This window comes from Heptranchias perlo, chromosome 23 (assembly GCF_035084215.1).
Source record: "Heptranchias perlo isolate sHepPer1 chromosome 23, sHepPer1.hap1, whole genome shotgun sequence".
Taxonomy (NCBI): domain Eukaryota; kingdom Metazoa; phylum Chordata; class Chondrichthyes; order Hexanchiformes; family Hexanchidae; genus Heptranchias; species Heptranchias perlo.
Window position 1 is genome coordinate 15,709,109 of NC_090347.1, and position 23,663 is coordinate 15,732,771.

The window sequence follows — 23,663 nt, forward strand, 5'->3', positions numbered from 1 at the left end:
TACTCTAGCCAATCTTTTATCATTTTAAACACCTCAATTAGATCACCACACCGCCCCCCACCCCCACCCCGCCAACCTTCTAACCTCAAGGGAATCCAAGCCTAGTTGATGAAACCTATCCTCATAATTGAACACTTTAAGCCCTGTTATCATTAAGAACATAAGAACTAGGAGCAGGAGTAGGCCATACGGCCCCTCGAACCTGCTCCGCCATTCAAGAAGATCATGGCTGATCTTCGATCTCAACTCCACTTTCCCACCCCATCCCCATATCCCTTGATTATCTTATTGTCCAAAAATCTATCTATCTCAGTCTTGAATATTCTCAACGACTGAACATCCACAGCCTTCTGGTGTCGAGAATTCCAAAAATTCACAACCATCTGAGTGAAGAAATTTTTCCTCATCTCGGTCCTAAATGGCCAACCCCTTATCTTCATTCTCTGTCCCCTAGTTCTAGACTCTCCAGCCAGGGTAAACAGCCTCTCAGCATCTACCCTGTCAAGCCCTCTCAGAATTTTATACATTTCAACGAGATCACCTCTCATTCTTCTAAACTCCAGAGAATATCGGCCCATTCTGTTCTCATCGGACAACCCTCTCAGCCCAGGGATCAATCCAGTGAACCTTCGTTGCACCACCTCTAAGGCAAGTATAGCCTTCCTTAGGTGAGGAGACCAAAACTGTACACAGTACTCCAGGTGTGGTCTCACCAGAGCCCTATATAATTGCAGCAAGACCTCCTTACTCTTATACACCAACTCCCTTGATGATAAAAGCTAACATACCATTTGCTTTCCTAATTGCTTGCTGTACCTGCACGTTAACTTTGTGATTCGTGTACAAGACACCCAAGTCCCTTTGAATACCAACATTTCTTGGTCTCTCACCTTTTAAAAAATATTCTGCTTTTCTATTCCTACCAAAGCGGATAATTTCACACTTCCCCACATTATACTCCATCTGCCACCTTCTCGCCAACTCACTTAACCTGTCTTTATCCTTTTGCAGCCTCTTTGCGTCCTCCTCACAGCTTACTTTCCCACCTAGCTTTGCATCGTCAGCAAACTTGAATACATTATACTTGGTCCCCTCATCTCAGTCATTGATATAAATTGTAAACAGCTGAGGCCCAAGCACAGATCTTTGCAGCACCCCACTATTTACAACCTGCCACCCTGAAAATGACCCGTTTATTCCTACTCTCTGATTTCTATCTGTGAACCAATCCTTAATCCACGCTAATATATTACCCCCAATCCCATGAGTCCTAAACTTGTTTAACAACCTCTTGTGTGGGACCTTATCAAATGTCTTTTGAAAATCCAAATATAATACATCTACTGGTTCCCCCTTATCTAGCCCGTTTGTCACACCCTCGAAAAACTCTAATAGATTTGTCAAACACGATTTCCCTTTCATAAAACCTGGTGAATCTGTGCTGTACCCCCTCCAAGGCCAATATATCCTTCCTGAGGTTCGATGCCCAAAACAGTACTCTAGATGGAGTCTGACCAAGGCTCTGTACAACTGAAGCATCACTCCCTCACTTTTGAATTCCAGTGCCCTTGAGATAAAGGCCAACATTCCATTCGCCTTTTTGATTACATTCTATACCTGTGCACAAGCTTTTAGTGATTTGTGTACGTGGACACCCAAATTCTTTTGCTCCTCCAGTTCCTAATCTCGCCATTAAGAAAATATTCCAATTTGTCTTACTTGGATAAAAAAGTGGATGACCTCACACTTCCCCACATTGAACTCCATCTGCCACAGTTTTGCCCACTCACTTAATCTGCCTCTGTCCCTTTCTAACATCCTGCCTCCATCTACACAACTTATTGTATCTCCTAACTTAATGTCTCCAAGAGGTCAAGGACGGCAAGGTGGTTAGCAAGATTAGCCCCCAGCAGGATGGCTGGGCAGGAAGGTCAGTGAAAGAGGATGGGCCAGTTATGTTGTTGCTCTTCAGGAAGCAGCGACAGGTGCCAACAGGCCCTTCTAAGAATGCGGAGAGGCACACAGGGTAGCTGTGGGCTTATTTAAGCAGGATTCAAGCCTGGGATGGTGGCAGGAGAGCAGGAAGGCTGAGAAGTAGTGACGGATTGGGACAGAGATTGGCAGGGGAAGGGGCAGCAAAGTACCCTGGAGAGAAGAAATGAAAGGTAGTGACTGGGTGACAGGAAGGGGAGGACACAGGAGAGAAGTGCCTGAGAGGGGCCAAGGGGGGTGGGGTGGGAAAAAAGAGATTGAAGTATTGGACACAGAGAGGTTTCCGGCTACATAGGCAAGGCAGAGATTAGAAGAGTCGTGTCCTGGATATAAACAGGGGACAGGGATGATGTGAGAGAGTCCAAAGGTGAAGTCAGAAGTCCTGCGGTGGGATAAAGTTGATTTGTGCACAGGGTGGAGTCAGCTTAGAACATCCACAAACCAATATCCAGCTTCGGAGACAGGTGTGGCGATAGAGTGAATCCAGAAGCCATTTGAAAGGCATAGTAGCAGTGGGTCCACCGCTGGAAGCATTCCATTGGAATCAGAGTGCAGAGGAGGAGTGGAGAGTCAACCATGAGTCAATACAGGTTGGTCCAGGGGTCCAGCAGAGATGTGTCGTGGTCTCAGATGATAGCAGTGCACACCAGCGGGTCCGGCATACCAAATGGTAGCAAGAAGCTGTAGGAGTGAAACCCACAGAACAACAGCAGTGAAGTCCAGAAAAGCAGAGAAGGGTGAAACGTAAATCCACAGGATCAGTGCAGATGAGGGAGCTGTTCCAAGGAACAACTGGAGGGAGGTGTAAGAATTCTGGGAATTCCACCTTTTCCCTGAGTATGTAAAATTTTGGCCATTGACCAAAATCCTAAGATGGAAGGACAGGTGAAAGTTCACCAGACGAATCAACAACACACACAGTGGAATGTGGGAGAATTACTGCTTCAGACATGTCTCTGTTTTAGTGCAAAACCTACAGCAAATGGTCAACGATCAGCACGAATTCGAGAGGCAGTCGGCCATTGAGAGAGGCAACTGCTCCAAACGTGGCGGAGCCATGCCTCGGTTCTGATGCAAAACCAATCGACACCTCGGACGTGGAATGAAAAGGGAGCCTTGTGTGGCAAGTGCTCGACAATCGGAATGAATTCAAAGAACAATGGCCCATCGAGAGAAGCAATTGCAACATGATAAGAGACCATCAAAAGCCATCAAGGACTTTGTAAAAACTATTTAAACAGACATGGAAGTGCCTCATTTAACGACGAAAACTATTGTAAGAGAGGGGTATATAAGTGGAAGCTCGAAACCCCTCTTTCTCTTGGTTTGCTCTCTTGCTCTTGTTTGCTGTCTCTGGTTCTTGCTCTCTTAGGTCTTATCCCTTTTCCAGCTCTCTCTCTCTCTTTCTCTTAGTTCTTGCTCATTTTTTCAGGGAGGAGAGCAGCTTCCAGCGAAACCAACGAACCCTACGTGAGAGAACCGGTCAGCCAGACCTGCAAGTGCAAAGGATTGGTGAGCCTCGACCATAGGTGTGTGTGTGTGTGTGTGTGTGTGTGTGTGTGTGTGAGATAGGTGTCTCCAGGGTCCCCACCAACCTCTTAGTTTAGCTGGATAAAGTACTGTAGTGTGTGTGTGTAACTCAATGTACTGTGTCGGACCGTTTTTATCGTTATTTTCTTCGTGTCGACTGTATAATAAAACCAACATTCCAATTCAATTCAAACACCGAGTTTGTGTGTTGTCTGCCATTCGGCTACGTGATCCATCACCGGGTGCGTTAGCATAAGTCCCATTTTCCTGAACCCCCGATCCATGAAGTACAAGTGTTCCTTGGCTGGACTGGGGACAAGATATCTGCACCGATCAATAGGGTGAGAACAACCCCAGAGCTTAAATCAATAACTTAAACTGCATAAATTAATTAGTTAATAAAACTACAAATCATGAAAGATTTAAAAATTCAAATAAATAAATTCTGGTTCAACAAGTAATGGCAGGGCAGGTGGTGTGTATTAACTGCAGCATATGGAAGTTGGCGGAGAGCAGCGTGATCCCCGGCAACCACATCTGCAGTAAGTGACTTCAGCTCAGAGCTGTGGAGCTGGAGTCCGAGCTGCAGACATGACGATGCATCTGGGAGGAGGAGAGTTACCTGGACACTTTGATCCAGGAAGCAGTCACACCCCTTAGATTAGGTAGTCGTTTAGATTCGTTCAGTGGTCAGGGACAGAAGGGTGTGATTGCGAGTCAGGCAGGTAAAGGGACCCAGGATCTAGTGATGGAGGAGCCTCAGCCCTTGACCTTGTCCAACAGGTGCGGGATACTTGCTAACTGTATGAATGAGGGCAAGGACTGCAGGGATGATGGGCAAACTGACAACGGCACTTTGGTAGAGGGGGCCATTCAAGTGGGGGGAGTAAAAAGGAATGTGACAAGGGATAGTATAATTAGGGGCATAGACACTGTCCTCTGCAAGAGTCCCGAAGGCTGTGTTGCCTGCCCGGTGCTAAGGTTACGGGCATCTCCTCGTGGCTGGAAAAAAACTTGGAGCATGAGCGGGAGGATCCAGTTGTCACGATCCATGTAGGAACCAATGTTATAGGTAGAACTAAGATGGAGTTCTGCTGAGACAGTTTGAGGAGCTAGGATCTAAATTAATAAGCAGAACCTCAAATGTAATAATCTCTGGGTTACGACCTGTGCCACGTGCAAATTGGCATAGGGACAAACAGAGCAGAGAGTTAAACGCGGAGCTCACAGTGGTGTGGGAGACGGGGTTTTGATTCATGGGACACTGGCACCAGTACTCGGGAAAGAGGGAGCTGTTCCGTTGGGACGGGCTCCACTTAAACCGGGCTGGGACCAGTGTCCTGGCGATTTGAATAACTAGGGCTGTAGATGGGGTTTTAAACCGGAGGTGGGGGAATTTAGAAATCTAATGAGAAAAGTCAAGGCAACAGAGCAGTGTAGTGATTTGGGTAAAGATAAGCAGAGTGTGGCAGGAAGGGACAGAGAGTTTAGTGATAATAGAGCGTCAACAAATAAGGTCAAAGCAGGAAACAAATGGTTTAAATCGTCAAAATTAAAGGCTCTTCAACTGAATGCACTAAGCATTCATAACAAAAGAGATGAATTAGTTGCACAAATAGATAAATGGGTTTGATCTAATAGCCATTACAGAGACATGATTGCAAAGTGACCAAGATTGGGAACTAAATATTCCAGGGTACATGATGTATGGAAAAGGAGGGGGTGTAGCCCTAATAATAAAGGATGACATAAGGACAGTGGTGAGAAAGAATCTTGGCGCGGAAGATCAGGAAGTAGAATCAGTATGGGTGGAAGTAAGAAATAACAAGGGGCAGAAAACACTGGTGGGAGTTCTTTATAGGCCCTCCTAATGGTAGCTATACCATTGCACAGAGTATTAATCATGAAATAGGAGCTTATAACAAAGATAATGCAGTAATCACGGGGGACTTGAATCTTCATATAGTCTGGGCAAATCAAATTGGCAAAGGTAGCTTGGAGGACAAGTTCATGGAATGCATTCGAGACAGTTTCCTGGAGCAATAGGTCATGGAACCAACCAAGGAACAGGCTATTTTAGATCGTGGATTGTGTAATGAGACAGGGTTAATTAGTAATCGCACAGTAAAGGATCCTCTGGGGAAGAGTGATCATAATAATAGAATTTCATATTGAGTTTGAGAGTGACACACTTAAATCTGAAACTAGAGTCTTAAACTTAAAGCCAATTACATAGCTATGAGGGGCGAGTTGGCTACGGTAGATTGGGAAATTAAATTTAAAGGGTATGTCAGTTGAAAAGCAATGGCAAACATTTAAAGAAATGTTTCAATATTCTCAACAAATATACATACCATTGAGGAAATTAAAAACTCCACAGGAAAAGTGATCCACCCGTAGCTAACTAAAGAAGTTAAAGGTAGTATTGGAATAAAAGAAGAGGCCTACAATGTTGGCAAGAAGAGTAGTAAGCCTGAGGATTGGAAGAGTTTTCGAAAGTAGCAAAGGAGGATCAAAAAATTGATTTTAAAAGGGAGAAAATAGAATATGAAAGTAAACCAGCAAGAAATATAAAAACAAATTGTCAGAGCTTCTACAAGTATGTAGAAAGGAACAAAAGTAAACGTTGGTCCCCTAGAGGCTGAGACAGGAGAAATTATAATAGGGAATCAGGAAATGGCAGATGTGTTAAACAAATATTTTGTATCTGTCTTCACAGTAGAAGATACATAAAGCATACCAGAAATAGTGGGGAACCCAAGGGGCTAATGAGAGTGAAGAAATTGAAGTAATTAATATTAGTGAAGAAAAAGTAATCGAGAAACTAATAGGAATAAAAGCCAATAAATCCCCTGGATCTGATGGCCTACATCCCAGGGTTCGAAAAGAGGTGGCTGCAGAGTTAGTGGATGCATTGGTTGTGATCTTCCAAAATTCCCTAGATTCTAGAACAGTCCCAGCGGATTGGAAGGTAACCCCACAAGAGAGGGAGAGAGAAAATACTATAGGCCTGTTAGCCTGACATCAGTCATAAGGGAAATGCTGGAATCCATTTTTAAGGAAGTGGTAACAAGGTACTTAGGACATCATAACATGATTAGGCAGAGTCAATATGGTTTTATGAAAGGGAAATCGCATATGACAAATTTGAGTTTTTGGAGGCTGTAACTACCAGGGTTGATGAAGGGGAATCAGTGGATGTAGTATATTATTGATTTTCAAAAGGCATTCGATAAGGTGCCACATAAAAGGTTGTTATGCAAGATAACGGCTCATGGGGTTGGGGGTAACATTAGCATGGATAGAGGATTGATTAACGGACAAAAAGAGAGTAGGGATAAACGGGTCATTTTCAGGTTAGCAGGCAGTAACTAGTGGGGTACCGCAAGGATCAGTGCTTGAGCCTCAGCTGTTTACAATCTAGATTAATGACTTGGATGAAGGGACCGAGTGGAATGTATCCAAGATTGCTGACGTGGGAAATTAAGCTGTAAGGAGGACACAAAGTCTACATAGGGATACAGACAGGTTAAGTGAGAGGGCAAGAAGGTGGCAGATGGAGTATAATGTGAGGTCATTCACTTTAGTTGGAAAAATAGAAAAACAGAATATTGTTTAAATGGTGAGAAACTATTAAATGTTGATGTTCAGAGAGACTTGGGTATCCTTGTACAAGAAACACAAAAAGATAGCATGCAGGTACAGCAAGCAATTAGGTAGGCAAATGGCATGTTGGCCTTTATTGCAAGGGGGTTGGAGTACAAGAGTAAGGAAGTCTTACTACAATTGTACAGGGCATTGGTGAGACCTCACCTGCAGTACAGCGTACAGTTTTGGTCTCCTTATCTAAGGAAGGATATACTTGCCTTAGAGTCGGTGCAACGAAGGTTCAATAGGTTAATTCCGAGGATGAGAGGGCTGTCCTGTGAGGAGAGGTTGAGTGGAATGGGCCTATACTCTCTGGAGTTTAGAAGAATGAGAGGTGATCTCATTGAAACATATTAGATTATGAGGGGGCTTGACAAGGTAGAGGCTGAGGTTGTTTCCCCTGGCCAGGGAGTCTCGAACTAAAGGGCATCGTCTCAGGATGAGGGGTCGGCCATTTAAGACTGAGATGAGGAGGAATTTCTTCATTCAGTGGGTTGTGAATCTTTGGAATTCTCTACCCCAGAGGGCTATGGGTGCTGAGTTGTTGAGTATATTCAAGGCTGAGATCGATAGATTTTTGGACTTTCGGGGAAATCAAGGGATATGGGGATTGGGCAGGAAAGTGAAGTTGAGGTCGAAGATCAGCCATGATCTGATTGAATGGCTGAGCAGACTCGAGGGGCTGTATGGCCTTCTCCTGCTCATGTTTCTTACGTTCTTATGATACAGTAAAGCCCAAAAAGAGGAAACAGATTCCGTCCAGAACCGAACACAGCAGCAGAGGAAAGCTGAGAATCCAGCTGTGCAGTGAAGCTGAGCAGGCATCAGCAGGTGGAGAATCGAGACTGTAGGCTGGAACAAGTTACCTTAAACCTGAAGTGATTGAGTGGCAGAGAAGAGTCACTGCAGCTGAGGCTTAATAGTAAACAATTTTACAACACCAAGTTATAGTCCAGCAATTTTATTTTAAATTCACAAGCTTTCGGAGGCTTCCTCCTTCCTCAGGTGAATGTTGTGGAAATGAAATCCTCGAAATGAAATCGCATTTATAAAACATAGAACAATGCTTGGAGATTACAGACAGTTTTTTCAACTGCCCGTTGACAGCAACTGACCCGTTGTCAACGCAAAATCGTCGAGCAGAAATTGATAGCCAAGTTCCGCACCCATGAGGACGGCCTCAACCGGGATCTTGGGTTCATGTCACGCTACACGTTACCCCACCAGCGAACAAATGTTATCTGTTTTTAATATAACAGGTCAGTTGCTGTCTTTTCTATGTTTCTACCTCTCCATCTCTGTGGGTTTTTTTTTGGTGATTTGTATATTCGGAGACCTTGTAGGTCACACCTGTCTGTCTGCACACTGATTGCCTTGGCAACGGGCAGTTGTAAAAACTGTCTGTAATCTCCAAGCATTGTTCTATGTTTTATAAATGCGATTTCATTTCGAGGATTTCATTTCCACAACATTCACCTGAGGAAGGAGGAAGCCTCCGAAAGCTTGTGAATTTAAAATAAAATTGCTGGACTATAACTTGGTGTTGTAAAATTGTTTACAATTGTCAACCCCAGTCCATCACCGGCATCTCCACATCAAGGCTTAATAGTGCAGTCCGGCAGAGCAGTACAGAAATCATTTTAACATTGTTATCTCCTTATTCCCTGGAAAATCTCCATAAAACTACTTATTTGAGAACAACTACAGGTAATAGCAAAAAAAACACAGCAAGATTGCAATTTAGTGGTTTCCGAAAATACTGAAAATAAATATCCTGTGGTTGGGTTTATTTCTTGAATTGTAACTTCGAATATGCTGAATTAGAAATTGACAGGATATCAATTATGCAGACAAAGAACAGAAAATTTACTGGAAAAACACTGCTATCCATCATTGGTTAGTGTGGTTATTAATACGCAAGTGTATAATTTCTTTTTCATTACCACTGCACTCTGATGGCCTGGTTTATTCACATGAATCTAACACGATGGGCTGATACTGGTTCATTATTCATATGCCTGTAGCACTGTGGGCTGATACTGATTCATTATTGATATCACTATGGGCTGACACTTATTCATTCTTCAAACAGATCTGTCACGGCTGGGGTGATATTGATTCATTATTCATATGGATCTGTCACTATGGACTGAGATTGGTACATCATTTGTTATTCATATTGATCTGTCACCATGAAAGAACTTGCATTTGTATAGCGCCTTTCACAACCTCAGGACATCCTGAAGTGCTCAACAGCCAATGAAGTACTTTTAAAAAAAAAATGTACTCACTGCTGTAATGTAGGAAATGCAGCAGCCACTTTACGCAGAGCAAGGTCCCACATACAGCAGTGAAATAAGTACTCATATCATCTTTTGGATGTTTGTTGAGGGATAAACGTTGGCCAGAAAACTGGGAGAATTCCCCTTTTCTTCGAATAGTGCCATGGGTTCTTTTATGTCCAACCGAGAGAGCAGGCAGGCCCTCGATTTAACGTCTCATCAGAAAGACAGAACCTCCGACAGTGCCCTCAGTACTGCACTGAATGCCAGCCTGGATTATGTGCTCAAGTCTCTGGAGCAGGGCTTGAACCCACACAGCCTTCTGACCCAGACGAGAGTGCTATCATTGTGCCACAGCTGACACCGAATGGGCTGAGACTGGTTCATTATTCATATGGATCTGTCACTATTGGGCTGATACTACTTTTTAAATAAATATGGATCATTACTTGCTGTTGACCTTTGCCATTACTGGGCTACTGTCACTTGCTTGCTGACCTGTCTCAAAAAAACAGCAAACATTATTTGGAAATTAACAATTTTGAATAATGAAGACATAGGGAGATGTGGGCAGAGAAAACAACAACATTAATCAGAAACCCAATTTTGTTCTTATCAAGTAAAACATCGAAACAGATGCTGACCACTAACGTAAACTATTCATTCAATTGGAAAAGTACAGATCCTCGGACTCCAATGGGGACAACCTATCTGAATTATTACAATGACAGATCTTAAAGCACAACTTTCATTGGTGATTTAGTGTTTCCACCTACCCATATTTGTCCTGCTGGATTTAATTGTGTGTAATGCATTTGCCATACATTAAATGAGCATAACACTGCAACTTTTATGTACAAGATGTCCCAAAGGCATTCCACAGGGAAAAAATAGGAGCATTGGCTACTGAGCCAGAGAGGGGTTAGGAGAGGTGACCAAAGACTAGGATGAAAAGAATGGTGTTAAGATGGTTTTTGAAAAACTGAGTGGAGAGATGGAGGACTTTAGGAAAGGTGTTCCATAGAGGAGGGCGAAGGCAAATGAAAGCTCTGCCACTGATCGTGGCACAAAGGAAGGAGCAGGTACACAAGGCTGAAGTCAGGAGATTGAAGGATGTGAGAAGGGACATGTGGCTGATGAAGGTTGCAATGGCAGGGAGGTGTGAGGCTGTGGAAAGATTCAAAAAGGAGAATAAAAATTTGAAATAAGGTGCATTGAGGGAACAGGGAGCTAGTGTACAGCAGCCAAGAGGGGAGTGACAGGCAAGGGACGGGCAAGTGGGAATTAGTACAGAAATGAATGCAGGTAGCTGTGTTTTGGAAAAGTTGGGAGTTTTTATGAAGAATGGATGGTGTTCGGCCAGCAAGGAGAGCATTGGAGTGGTCAAGTCTGTAGGAGACATTAGTGTAGTTAAGGGGTTCAGTAGTAAGGAGCTGAGGGAGGTGTGGAGGCAGGAAAAGTTTCACGAGTGGAAATAAGCAGTCTTGGTGATCGAGTGGGACAGGAAGGTCAGCTTATTGTCAAACACGACACCAAGGATGTGCAGGCTTTTGTTCAGTCCCAAAGAGTGGTCAGGGTGGGGGTGGCATCTGTGGCAATGGAGCACCAAATACTATGGATTCAGTCTACTTGATGTTCAGCTGAAGGAAGTTGTAACTCATACAAGACACGATGCCGGACATGCAATCCAACAGTGTGGAAGTGATCTTTGGTTGAGAAGTGGGAGAGGTATAGCTGGGTATCATCAGCACACATATGGAAGCTGACCCTGTGCCTGTGGACGATGTCTCCAAGGGGAGCGTCTAGCCAAGGAAGAGGTAAAAAAGATAGCAAAAGTGAATGAGGAAACTACAGACCAGTGAGTTTGATGTCCATTGTGGGTAAAGTTATGGAGACCTTTTTTGAAGATCATGGAGCATCTGGTCAGAAATAAAATCATAAAAGATAGCCAATATGGGTTCATGAAGGGGAGGTCATGCCAATCTAACTTACTGGTTTTCTTTTAGACTGTGACAAAGGAGCTTGATGGGAATGTGGCAGTGGATGTGGTGTACTTGGATTTTAGTTCGGCCTTTGACACAATTTCTTTGGAAAGGCTAGTACTGAAAATTAAGAAAGCGGGAATCACTGGAAATATTTTACAATGGACATATAATTGGTTGCTGGACAGAACCCAGAGGGTAGTGGTCCAGGGATTGTCATCAGCCTGGGAGGCTGTAACCAGTGGGGTCTCACAGGGGTCTGCTTTGGGACTTTTTAATATCTTTATAAATGATCTGGAGCTAGGAGTCACAAGCACTGTGGCTAAATTTGCTGATGATACAAAGAAGCTGTGCACAAAGGTGGTGGACTCCAAAGCTGAACAGGATAGACTATCGGAGAATTTGAATATACTTGGGAATTGGGCAGACAGGTGGCAGATGAAATTCAATGCAAAGAAATGCAAAGTGCTTCACATGGAGCCAAAAAAATCCAGCAAGTGATTATTACTTAAATGGAAAGAAAATAGTGCATGGAAAATAAGAGTTCGAAGGGTCCGAACTGACAATAAATTGAAGCTATCGCAACAATGCTCGGTGGCAGTGAGTAAAGCAAATCAGATCTTGGGATGTGTTAAAAGGTCAATATCGAGCCATAATTGCAATCGTTGGTGTAACCACACTTAGAATACAGTGTACAGCTCTGGTCGCCACACTACAAAAAGAATATTGCAGCTGTTGAAAGGATCAGAAGAGAACCAGAATGTTTGAGGGGATTATTAGGAGCGATTATGTAAATTGGGCATGTTCTCATTGGAAAAGAGAAGGTTGAGAGGTGATATGATTTCTGATCCTGACTAGATAATATGGACAACGACAAGCCATTTTGCCTTGTCCAGAACAGGAGGGCCAGAAGACATGGCCTGTGGTTGAAGGGACGTAATTTCAAAACTCATCTGCAGAAACAATATTTCAATGAGCAAGTGATTAATCTACGGAACAAACTGCCTTGGGAGACGCTGGAAGCAATTAGTATTGAGTCATTCAAATGCAAATTAGATAGATTTATTTCAGAAAATAACATTTTGGGAAACAGTCTGAATAACTTGAGACGTGACATGTGTTAAGTGTAACATGCTTGGGAGGAACAGGTGACTTTGGACCTATGGTTCCCAAAGCTTTCCACCGCTGGGTTTGCTTCATGTCATGTCTAAGTCTGTTGTAGACTAATTGATAGAGATTGTTATAATTAGTCAACAGCTCCATTATCGTAATACACGACTATCAGGATGGTAGAAGCCAAACTGGATGGACCTTGGTCTTTTTTCGTCTAGCAGTTCCAATGTTGATGATTCTCTGCAATAAGGAGTACTTCCTGACGTCTACAAAATAGTGAAAATGCATCAGTGGGCTTCCTTCCTTCGCTTTATGTAACTTTGATTTTGCTCAAAACTAACCTTTCAGTTGCAGCAGAAATGTCGCTCAGAGTTGTATTTCCTTCTTGGGTTTTTCCAATTATCATTTTTCCCCAGAGATCTCTGATATGCCTCTTCAAGGTCAAGGACTGTTCTTTTTATAACTCAGAAATCAGAATCTTTTTCTCAATATCAATCATAGTCCAAGCGGAGGTTTATGAAAGCTGTTTTGTGGATAACATTATTACAATATTTGAGACCACACATCTTTCTTCATTTGTTCCATAAGATAAGCCACCCTCCCAAAGGAGTGCACTTCAAGAAGAGGGAAAATCTGTCAAACTAATCACAACCTCAACTGCATATGCTGCAGTGAGAATGAAAGTGTTGAGAGAGCTCTTTTTAATATTTAAAAAAGTAATTCTCCCTCTTACCTAAGTAGTGTGACAAATAGAGTTTCAACATCTCCGATTGATATGTGATGATCCTGGTTTTAGCGATTGTTTCTCTGCCAATCATTTTGCATCTCTCCAATCTGGAAACTGCTCTGTCAATGTCAAGGATGAGGACATCAATAAGTAGCTCCATTGGGAATCATTCTGATCAGCATTCCTTCTAGCCTTGGATTACAATCAGGAAGTATTTGGTGTGGGAAAGTTTAGTGATTGCTGTCCACTGCTTTTCAACTGGTTGATCTGTTCTCCTATTGAGTCCACTAATCCTAGGATCGTATCCTGCTCAAGGAATCACTCTTGTAGTCTTCCAGCTGTTGAGTAATAATTCTGGGTTGGACACAATTGCTTAGATTCTCCGCTCAGCCATTATGCCAGCGGAGGTGCAGAGGGACTGGAGTTCTGCCCGTTGAAAGGACGCACCCTGACCTTGGCCGATTTTCTGGAGTCACGGTCTAAAAATAATTTTGGTAGTCTCCACCAGGCAATCTATCAGGATGGAAGAGGAGAATGGTTGTATCAGGCCTCAGAGGCGTAGCTTCAGCAGAAGCCCCTGTGTTGCCTGAAGAATTTTTGTTTCAAGTGCCTTTGTCCGCGATTGATTGCCTCGGCTTTCTCGACCCTTAATTTAAATGGCTCCTCTGCCACTCAGAGTAATGCTAGGTGCAAATAGGTAACTCTTGTGCCTCGCATTGCTGAGGACAAATGACAGGTAATATGTACTGTTATGCATTTCTGTCATTTGCTTGTAATTATAATACACCCAACCATAATTGGGTCAACATACTATACACCCAACGTCACTTGCAGTAGAAAATGCCAGAAGTGGGAAGGATGAGTGGGTAGACAACAGAGCAGCTCTGAGGCTCCCGCCATATTCCACTGGAGTTATGTTGGAGAGTTGGTCTAACTCTAGCAAATTCTGCCCGAGTTACGCCAGCTCCCCAGCATAACTCAGTGGAAAAGTTAAGCTCAAAAATTCTCCTTTTTATTCTGAATTTTTCACACCATTTTTCCCTTTGACATACTGGAACAATTAGAAAATGACTGTTGCAAATTAGTGACAAAAGGTTGCTTGTGTAAATGGGTTTTCTCAATATGACAATATAGGGCGCATAGAACTCTCATATCATACTGAAAAGGTGTACCCAAATAAAACATTGCAGTGAGATTTTTTTTAAAACTTTGAGCATTCATATCAGGCAAACTATTTCATAACAGCTTTCAAACTGCTGCAATTCCAAAAGAGAACATTTGCACAATTTCTAAAATAGTAATAACATTACAGGCATTTAGTAACATCCTGTGCCATACACCACACATATGTAATGAAGTACAAGTATAATCCATTTCAAAGATAAAATCATAAACCCCAATAATTATTTAAAAGGAACAAACTTCATTCATTACCTTCATGATAGTGCAGCTAGAGCTTCTTTTCTGCAGTTGTCAGTGTCTTTGGTCGTCAGAAAAATTGATTTAGCTTTTGTTAATAAACCTTACTTAAGGTAGATGTCACAATATTGAAATGCAGTCATTTATGCCAACACTTAAAGAAAAAAATTGTTATGGATGTCGATATTATGGGAGATCATTAAAGGAAACTTGTCCCAGGTGAAGTGCTCTCTGAATGGATTTACAGAAACAATATTTCTGAGAGGCATTATATTTTCCATGTAAAATGTCAATAATTGTCTCAGAAACATGCACTTACCAGGCTAGAACCTCATGTCTTGAGCACTATTATTGCTGTCCGCTGGGAACTTTAAATAATTCTACGAATTCAATATGATACTCCCAAAACATCTATAGAAAATTGACTTTTAAAAATCACATCTCTGCTGTATACAAAAGGATGACTGTTGGGAAAAATGATTGGATATTTTAATAATATTGATTTTCTTTTAAAATAACCATCATGCATCCAATATAATATATTGTGACATCCATAAAATTAATCAAGAAAGGCAAAATAAAACCATCCATGCTTCAAGCTGCAGCTGTCGGCCTACTTAGTGGGTGTTAACTTTACAAAATCTATTTGATATTACAAATGATGGAGCACTGCTTTGGAGTGGGAGAGTGGGAGAGCTGTCTTTGTGGTGTGGCGTGCTCTATCAGATCTTGGTTTGGCCGCAATACGAGACATGTTCAGTCTTGCCCATTGAAAACAGGAAAGAGCAATGACAGGTATTGGGGAGATGTTAGCCTGCCCAAGAGGCGGCACTGAAGTGAGATGCTTAATGGGTGGGGGGGGGGGGGGGGGGGAAAGAAATAAAGGGAGGAAATAAATGGTTGTAAATGCATTTAACAAAATATTTAGGTGTTGAATGGGACACCGTATTCTTCCTGCTCTGTAACTTAAATGGAACTGAAAGCCAGACATTTGGGATGGAAGGCTCTCTGATAGCTGTTTAAGTTCCGAAGTGAATAAGTTTGAGCAGTTTTGCCCAAAGTTGCCTGGTGCACTTGTGTCAGAGCACAAAACTACAGTAAAGTGACACCAATTGAAAATTCCTCTCAGGATAGCAGGCATTAGAAACACAAAGTTTCATCCTGAGGTAATATAGCCTGATCTACCAAAGGTGGGTGTTTAAGGCACACCGTTCATGCAACCCAAACTGCATTAAATCCATGCTTCGTCTGATGGCAGTCAGCTTGATACAAAAAAGTGAAAATAAAAAAGTCCATACTGCCATCCTTCACCTCATTGAATACAGCAGCACTGATGTAAATCAAAATGGTAAAATCATCTGGCTCTTTGTAAGGGTAACCTTTTTCAAAAAAAAGTTATTACCTAAGTTAGTGAAAATGTCATGTGGAGAAAGTTAAAAGATTTAAACTACTCCTAGTTAGGCCAACGAAACTTTTAGCTTCAAATCCCAATCAGTATTGAAAGATTACAGTAAAATCCAGAGCGATCCCAAGAAGCAAAGGAACAAGCCAATTGATGTACAAGCAAAACAGGAAGTTCAAGACAGTTGAAAAACCAGACTCTCAATCCTGATAGTTTCAGTACAATAAATAATTATTTTGCATGCAATATAAATCTATGTTTTACTTTTGGTTGTTTGTATGTTGAGTGCTACTTATTTGCTCACCTTATATCTCTATTTCTTTCCATCTTTTTACAGCACTTTCATGTACTAATTTCACCCATGTTTCTGTTCTTTTAATTCTTTCTAAAGCATTAATTCTTTCTTTCCTCTTTATAATGTATTTCTAGCCATTGTGTCACTGCATCTCTCCTATCCACGGACTGTCTCCTTGTCTTTGTCTCTCTCATCTTTATCCTTGTCTGATCTCCATTTGTCTTTCATCTTGAAGTACATGGCATTTCTCAGAAGCTAATTGAACCTTTTCAGGACGGAGAGGCATTGTCATATTAGAGATCCACACATTTCCTCCCTTATACAATGAAAAAGATTGCCCAACTGAATCTAACTGACACTCATTTCATAAGCGTCTATTGACAACGAAGCACATTATTACTTCAGTAGTTCTACCTTATCAGAAACATTTCACAACCAACTTCCAGTTTTTAAAAAAAAATGTTAACAAGGGAGGAAGAACTGCTCTACTCACTATATGTAGTGACACCTCAAACACATTATTTCTGAATATTAGTCAATCTCCTGTGGCATTGCCCATGGAGAGTCAAGGCAGGATAATTGGAAGAGGAAAAGCAGATGTAATTCGGTCTCCACGTTTAAGTCATATTCTGCCTTTATTTTTTATATAATGCTTTGATTTAATATCATTTATAATCAAAATGGAAAAATCTCAGGCAATTAAGGAAGCAGAGAAGTAGAGTCAGTTGCAGAATTGGGGTTTCTCTGCTATACATGCTCAAGAAATGGGAGAAGCAAATCTGAAGCATTATACTGGAGGACATAATTACAGTGTAAAAAAAGTAACACAGGCAGTTTACATTACAAGTGTGGACATCGGAATTTATAATGGGAAATGTCAACAAAAAAAGTGTGACAAAAGCGTGACCAAGTAATATTTTGTAGTCTTGAAGTGGTGATGTGATATTTTTAAATTTTCATTACATACAATTTATCTATAAATAGCGACCATTGCAACTGTGTTCTCTACAGTAACACTGAGATTTATTCAACCACCCCAGCATGTTTAGAAAATATGTACGGGGAGGGGGTCTTTTGGGATTCAGAGAGGAACTTATCCAATCCTGAGAATAGCAGCAATCAGGATCTTTCTGAAACATCCATTAGAATCAGGAAGGCTGTCGGTAAAACAATAATAGAGAAATACATCTCGACTAATATCTGAACGCAGGGGCAACATTTTAGAAGAATTAAACACTTAAGTTGCCAACTATCCCTTTTCTTCCTCCTTCTCAACGAAAATCTGAGAATTCACATCTCTCTTTTCCCCTGTTGATGGCAAATTTTTGTGATCGATACGGAGAAGAACAGGACCACCAGATGCATATTGTAAGTCATTAAATTGTATGAATCGATACAAAAATTTTAAGAAATGGGCCACTGGAAAGGAAGTTACAGTCACCTGCCAAATCAGTCGTCTTTTTTTTAAAATGAAAGTTCAGCTTAAACAACAAGCAAAAGAAGCGTAGGTCGTGGGCTTGCTGATCCTGTGCAACAGGTAACTGCTGTACTTTTCAATTTCAGTCAATATCAGCACACACTGTTCTGACTGCTTAAGCAGCATATAGCAGAATATAGCAAACAAATTATTGCCTGTTCCAGTCATAAAGAAACACCATTGAAAGTATGTGCTATAAACTTGCTAAAAGTAACACCTTGTTATTGGAAAACATACGATTATTCTCCCTCCCCTTTCCTTCAGGAGGTATGGTTCCAGTAGTCCTCCGGTACCTTACTCAAATGCCCAATTTTCACATGTGGAAGCAAATGTCTGCAAACCATTTGACTATGGAAGGCATCACAGTTGAGCCTAATTCTGTACTTACTTGACCTGACTGACCATAAGACCATAAGAGATAGGAGCAGGAGTTGGCCATTCGGCCCCTCGAGCCTGCTCCGCCATTCATCGAGATCATGGCTGATCTGATTTTTACCTCAACTCCACTTTCCCGTCTTTCCCCATATCCTTTGAAATACTGACTGCATAGCAAAGTCAGCAGCAGGAGCCCGAACTGATTCACCCCCACCGAAACAAAGGTACAGGTCGGTCAAGCACTAAAATATTGTCATCACTATCACTTCAGCTAAGATCAGCCAGCACAGCACAGACCAAAGACTGAAACTAGAACAGCCTGCCTAATAACAATGATAACTAACCATCCAACGACTCATCAGGGGAGGTCAATTTTTTTCCCCCTCCCCAGTTGATCCTGTTGGTTTTCTCTCCTTGACTCCTCATTGGGCTATGGTTCCACAGGCACATATCATCCCAGCAGTAGCACACCAAATGGCTACTATGCATGGAAGTGTGAACTTCGACCGTAAGCCCTCCACTGTCTGTGATTTGTCACATTGCTTGTCCGACATCCAGTACTGGATGAGCAAAAATTTCCTCCAACTAAATATTGGGAAGACCGCAGCCACTGTCTTCGGTCCTCGCCACTAACTCGTTTCTAGCCACCGACTCCATCCCTCTCCCTGTCCACTGTCTGAGGCTGAACCAGGCCGTTCGCCACCTTGGCGTTCTATTTGACCCTGTGATAAGCTTCCGTCCACATAGCCGCTCCAAAACTGCCGACTTCCAACTCCAAAACACTGCCCGTCTCTACCCCTGCCTAAGCTCATCTGCTGCTGAAATCCTCATCCATGCTTTTGTTACCTCTAGACTTGACTATTCCAATGCTCTCCTGGCCGGCCTCCCTTTTTTTAAAAATTAATTCATGGGATGTGGGCGTTGCAAGCAAGGCCAGTATTTATTACCGATCCCCAAATGTCCTTGAGAAGGTGGTGGTGAGCCACCTTATTGAACCGTTGCAGTCTGTGTGGTGAAGGTTCTCCTACAGTGCTGTTAGGAAGGGAGTTAGAGAATTTTGATCCAGCGACGATGAAAGAACGGCGATATATTTCCAAGTCGGGATGGTGTGTGACCTGGAGGGGAACGTGCAGGTGGTGTTCCCACGTGCCTGCTGCCCTTGTGTTAGAGGTCGTGGGTTTGGGAGGTGCTGTTGAAGAAGCCTTGTCGAGTTACTGCAGCGTATCTTGTAGATGGTACACACTGCAGCCACGGTGCGCCGGTGGTGGAGGGAGTGAATGTTTAAGGTGGTGGATGGGGTGCCAGACAAGCAGGCTGCTTTATCCTGGATGGTGTCGAGCTTCTTGAGTGTTGTTGGAGTTGCACTCATCCAGGCAAGTGGAGAGTATTCCATCACACTCCTGACTTGTGCCTTGTAGATGGTGGAAAGGCTTTGGGGAGTCAGGAGGTGAGTCACTCGCCACAGAATACCCAGCCCCTGACCTGCTCAGTATTTATATGGCTGGTCCAGTTAAGTTTCTGGTCAATGGTGACCCCCAGGATGTTGATGGTGGGGGTCTCGGCGATGGTAATGCCGCTGAATGTCAAGGGGAGGTGGTTAGACTCTCTCTTGTTGGAGACGGTCATTGCCTGGCACTTGTATGGCGTGAATGTTACTTGCCACTTATGAGCCCAAGCCTGGATGTTGTCCAGGTCTTGCTGCATGCGGGCACGGACTGCTTCATTATCGAAGGGGTTGCGAATGGAACTGAACACTGTGCAATCATCAGGTAGCATCCTCACTTCTGACCTTATGATAAAGGGAAGATCATTGATGAGGCAGCTGAAGATGGTTGGGCCAAGGACACTGCCCTGAGGAACTCCTGCAGCGATGTCCTGGAGCTGAGATGATTGGCCTCCAACAACCATCCTCCCTCTCTCCATAAACTTGAGCTCATCCAAATCTCTGCTGCCCGTATCCTAACTCACACCAAGTCCCATTCACCCATCACCTCTGTGCTCGCTGACCTACAATGGCTCCCAGTCTAGGAATGCCTTGATTTTAAAATTCTCATCTTTTTTTCAAATCCCTCCATGGCCTCGCCCCTCTCTGTCTCTATTACCTCCTTCAACCCTCCAAGATCTCAGCGCTCCACCAATTTCTGCCTCTTGCGCATTCCCAATTTTAATCGCTCCATCATTGGTGGCCGTGCCATCAGCTGCCTAGACCCTAAACTCTGGAATTCCCTCTCTAAACTCTCCGCCTTTCTACCTCTCTCTCCTACTTGAAGACGTTCTTTGAAACTTACCTCTTTGACCAAGCTTTTGATCACCTGTCCCAATATCTCCTTATGTGGCTCAGTGTCAAATTTTGTTTGCTAGCACTGCTGTGAAGCACCTTGGGACATTTCACTGCATTAATGGCACTATATAAATGCAAGTTGTTGTTGCCACACTATTCAAATGTGGGCATCTTTACAGCTAACCCTAATCCTGTCCTCATCCAACATCAACACACATATACTTCCAATCAGTAGCAGGACCCTTGGTCAATTTTGCCCTATCTAACCAGGGACGGGGTTGTCAGGCCAATTGTGGTGCCCCTGCCGCCTGTTATCAGCTGTCTCAGCATAAAGTGGTGATTGAACCTACGGCTTCCTTGGTCTACATGACTCACTGGGCAAACTTGCCATAACAAGAACACAGTGACTATCTTACACTGAGCGTAACAAGTATGTGCCCTGATTGTGACCATCACTTCCAAAATATTACTGTCAAAGAGTGAGATGATCAGACATTTCACCTCCATCTGCAGATATGCACTGTGTAATCAGGGGGTGAAAATCTAGTTCAACTAGCAATTTAAGACTGAATCTACTGCATGGCAATAGCATACAGCTATTCCAAGTGTCCTCCAGCTATTGCACACTGGTACCAATTCTTCACGCAAATAAGATCAGTACTCAGTACAAGAGTCACAGCATGGTCATGGCAGAATTGCAGTCGATCACAAGTTACTACATAATTCCACCGCACTTCTGTCCAAGCAATGGTATCAATTACTTTTCCTACAGTGTTTGAGGCTGGTTAAAAAAAAATGAATGCGAGGGAATAGTCCCACCAGAATTCCACATGTGCTGTACACAAGCTTGTTCACATCTGTTCTCTCATAATAAGCCACTTAGCAGATGACACAGATGGTAGAAATTGAATGAAAAGAGCAACAGGCCTCACTTTAATCTGTCCCTCTCCAATACATTTGTTATCCTGTTATAACTGACACAGTGTCGAATGAAAATGTCACCAAGATAGTCACCCCCCCCCCAACGTTATGATGGCTCAGTGAGTTAATAACTGAGATGTGGCACTGTGCGATGCCAACCTGAAATTTCTTGGTTCGATCCCTGGTTCGTACTGAATTAGTTGATCTCAGCAAGTGCAGCACTTGGAGTGCTGCAATCAGTCTCAACACCCTGGAAGAGAGAGAACACGCAATGGCCAAAGTTCCAATTTATGATTAATATCCAGCAATTATGCTGGAAATACATGTGAGAGGTCAGATTCAAGTTCCGTCCAATGATCTTCACGGTTGAATTGCCCACCAACTATCCGGGTTCACACATGAAGAATGGCCATTTCAACGAGGTTCCCAAGTTCCTACTGTACTCCAGCATGAGTCACCTTTTTCAAGGGAGCAGAGGAAGTAAAAAGCGAGTCCATTCTAAATAGTTTGTTTTTGGTCTTCTCTTTGTTTTTCTACACGAACAATCCGCAACTCAGAGAGAGCTGGACAAATGCTTTTATGTATGCAAATACGTGAAGCTGCATTCGTTGATATTATTCTAAATATCTCATCCAGTGTAGCCGAATAAGAAAATGACATATGTAACAACAAACACCAGCAATCACTCCTTCCAACAGCTAGGCTCAATCAGTGGACCCAATCCACGCCATTCAAGTTCATGAGGGAGGTCACTAACCAGATGCAACAGCTCCAGGACAAAGCCACACAATATTTCTCCCCAACTCCCTGAGGGCAGGACAATGAAACAAACATTTCAGGGCACCAATCCAGCAGTACCATCCACACCACTTATCACAACCGGTCACATCCCGGAGACAACATTGTCACGGAACTAGCAGAAATGGGTTCATAGTGCTCCATGAGCATGCAAGTCTACACTTATCCTAATAATCCTTGACACAACCAAGCATTTATCCATGGCATTAACAGATTTTGACATGAGTCTACATGTACTCAACGGAACAATTGAAGCTCATTAATGTTCCACTTTTGTGCTCCAGTTCCATTGACAGTACAGTACTGACAATAGGATGACAATTTATGTCAAGTAATCCGCTTGCATTTACATTGTGCCTGCTGTGACAGACAAATCAGAAAGAGAATTGATAGGTCAGCAGTATTGTGGCAAGTTTAAAATGTCTCCTTCACTTTCTGGAAGGCCCGTCTCTCTGTATGGAGGGAAATCTACATCTTGACTATTGTGGTCATAGATGCAGTTCTATCGGTGTAAATGTTACATCAGGAAAATCTGTTTCTGTGCAACTGATCTTCACTTTGGTGCAGGATTGTTTCACAGGAAAGGATATCTCTTATCCTATTTTTGTGTTCATCGAAGTGAGGTATGTTAGTTCTGGGAATGGAAACTTCCCTATTTCTGGCATCAAGGCCAGGTACAACACAGCCAGATGTAAAATAAGTATCCCTCCACTCTGCCTAACAACATGTCTTAGAAGTTAGTCAGCAGCCCCTTCTGCACCAAGTGTGACATTTTTTCGATTTCCCTCATTCTGTGACCTTTTTGCATCAGGTTGGTGCTAAATTAGGAATAACTTTGAGCTGTTGGCACATGCTCACTAGGATTGGGATTAAGACTGCCCAAACTCATTCCACATTGGACCCTGAGAGACAGCCAGCAGAGAGCTGAGATTTTCATCCCATGACTGAGTTATTTATAAGCCCAGACCTGAGAGGTGAAAGGCTGGTATCGGCACTTCCTGTTTGGATTTCAACGCCCAGAAGGAGGGGCATTACTGTTATTAAGGAGTGAATCTCTGCTTCATCAGGTAGTTAATGAGTTGGGGCTACCAAAATATTCCATGAATACCACATTCATGTACAGTATAAGCTTCACATCACAGACGCTGGTCCAAACTGAAAGTGCAATACTACAGAGAATGGCCATAACTTTAAAGCATTTTGTTATTTTGAAACTGAAACTGCGTGTTAAGTAAAGTTTTGTAATCTCATGAAATCTGCTCCACTTGCTCTTATTTTTGTTTAATTTTACTTCTGAATAAACCTGATTCATGGTTAGTACTCTGGGATATACTCACTGTCAGAGCATATTTGTCGGTCAGTTGGAGAATTCAGTGGGATCCTGTACTACTTCCATTGCATGCTTGACTGGCAATAAAGGC

General features: G+C 42.7%; 1 protein-coding gene across 1 annotated transcript in view; it reads right to left on the reverse strand.

The window, feature by feature from the left end:
• The window catches only part of LOC137341111 (zinc transporter ZIP11-like), a 602,857-nt gene that overhangs the window by 420,979 nt on the left and 158,215 nt on the right, over nucleotides 1-23,663 (reverse strand). The gene's annotated exons all lie outside the window — the stretch shown is intronic.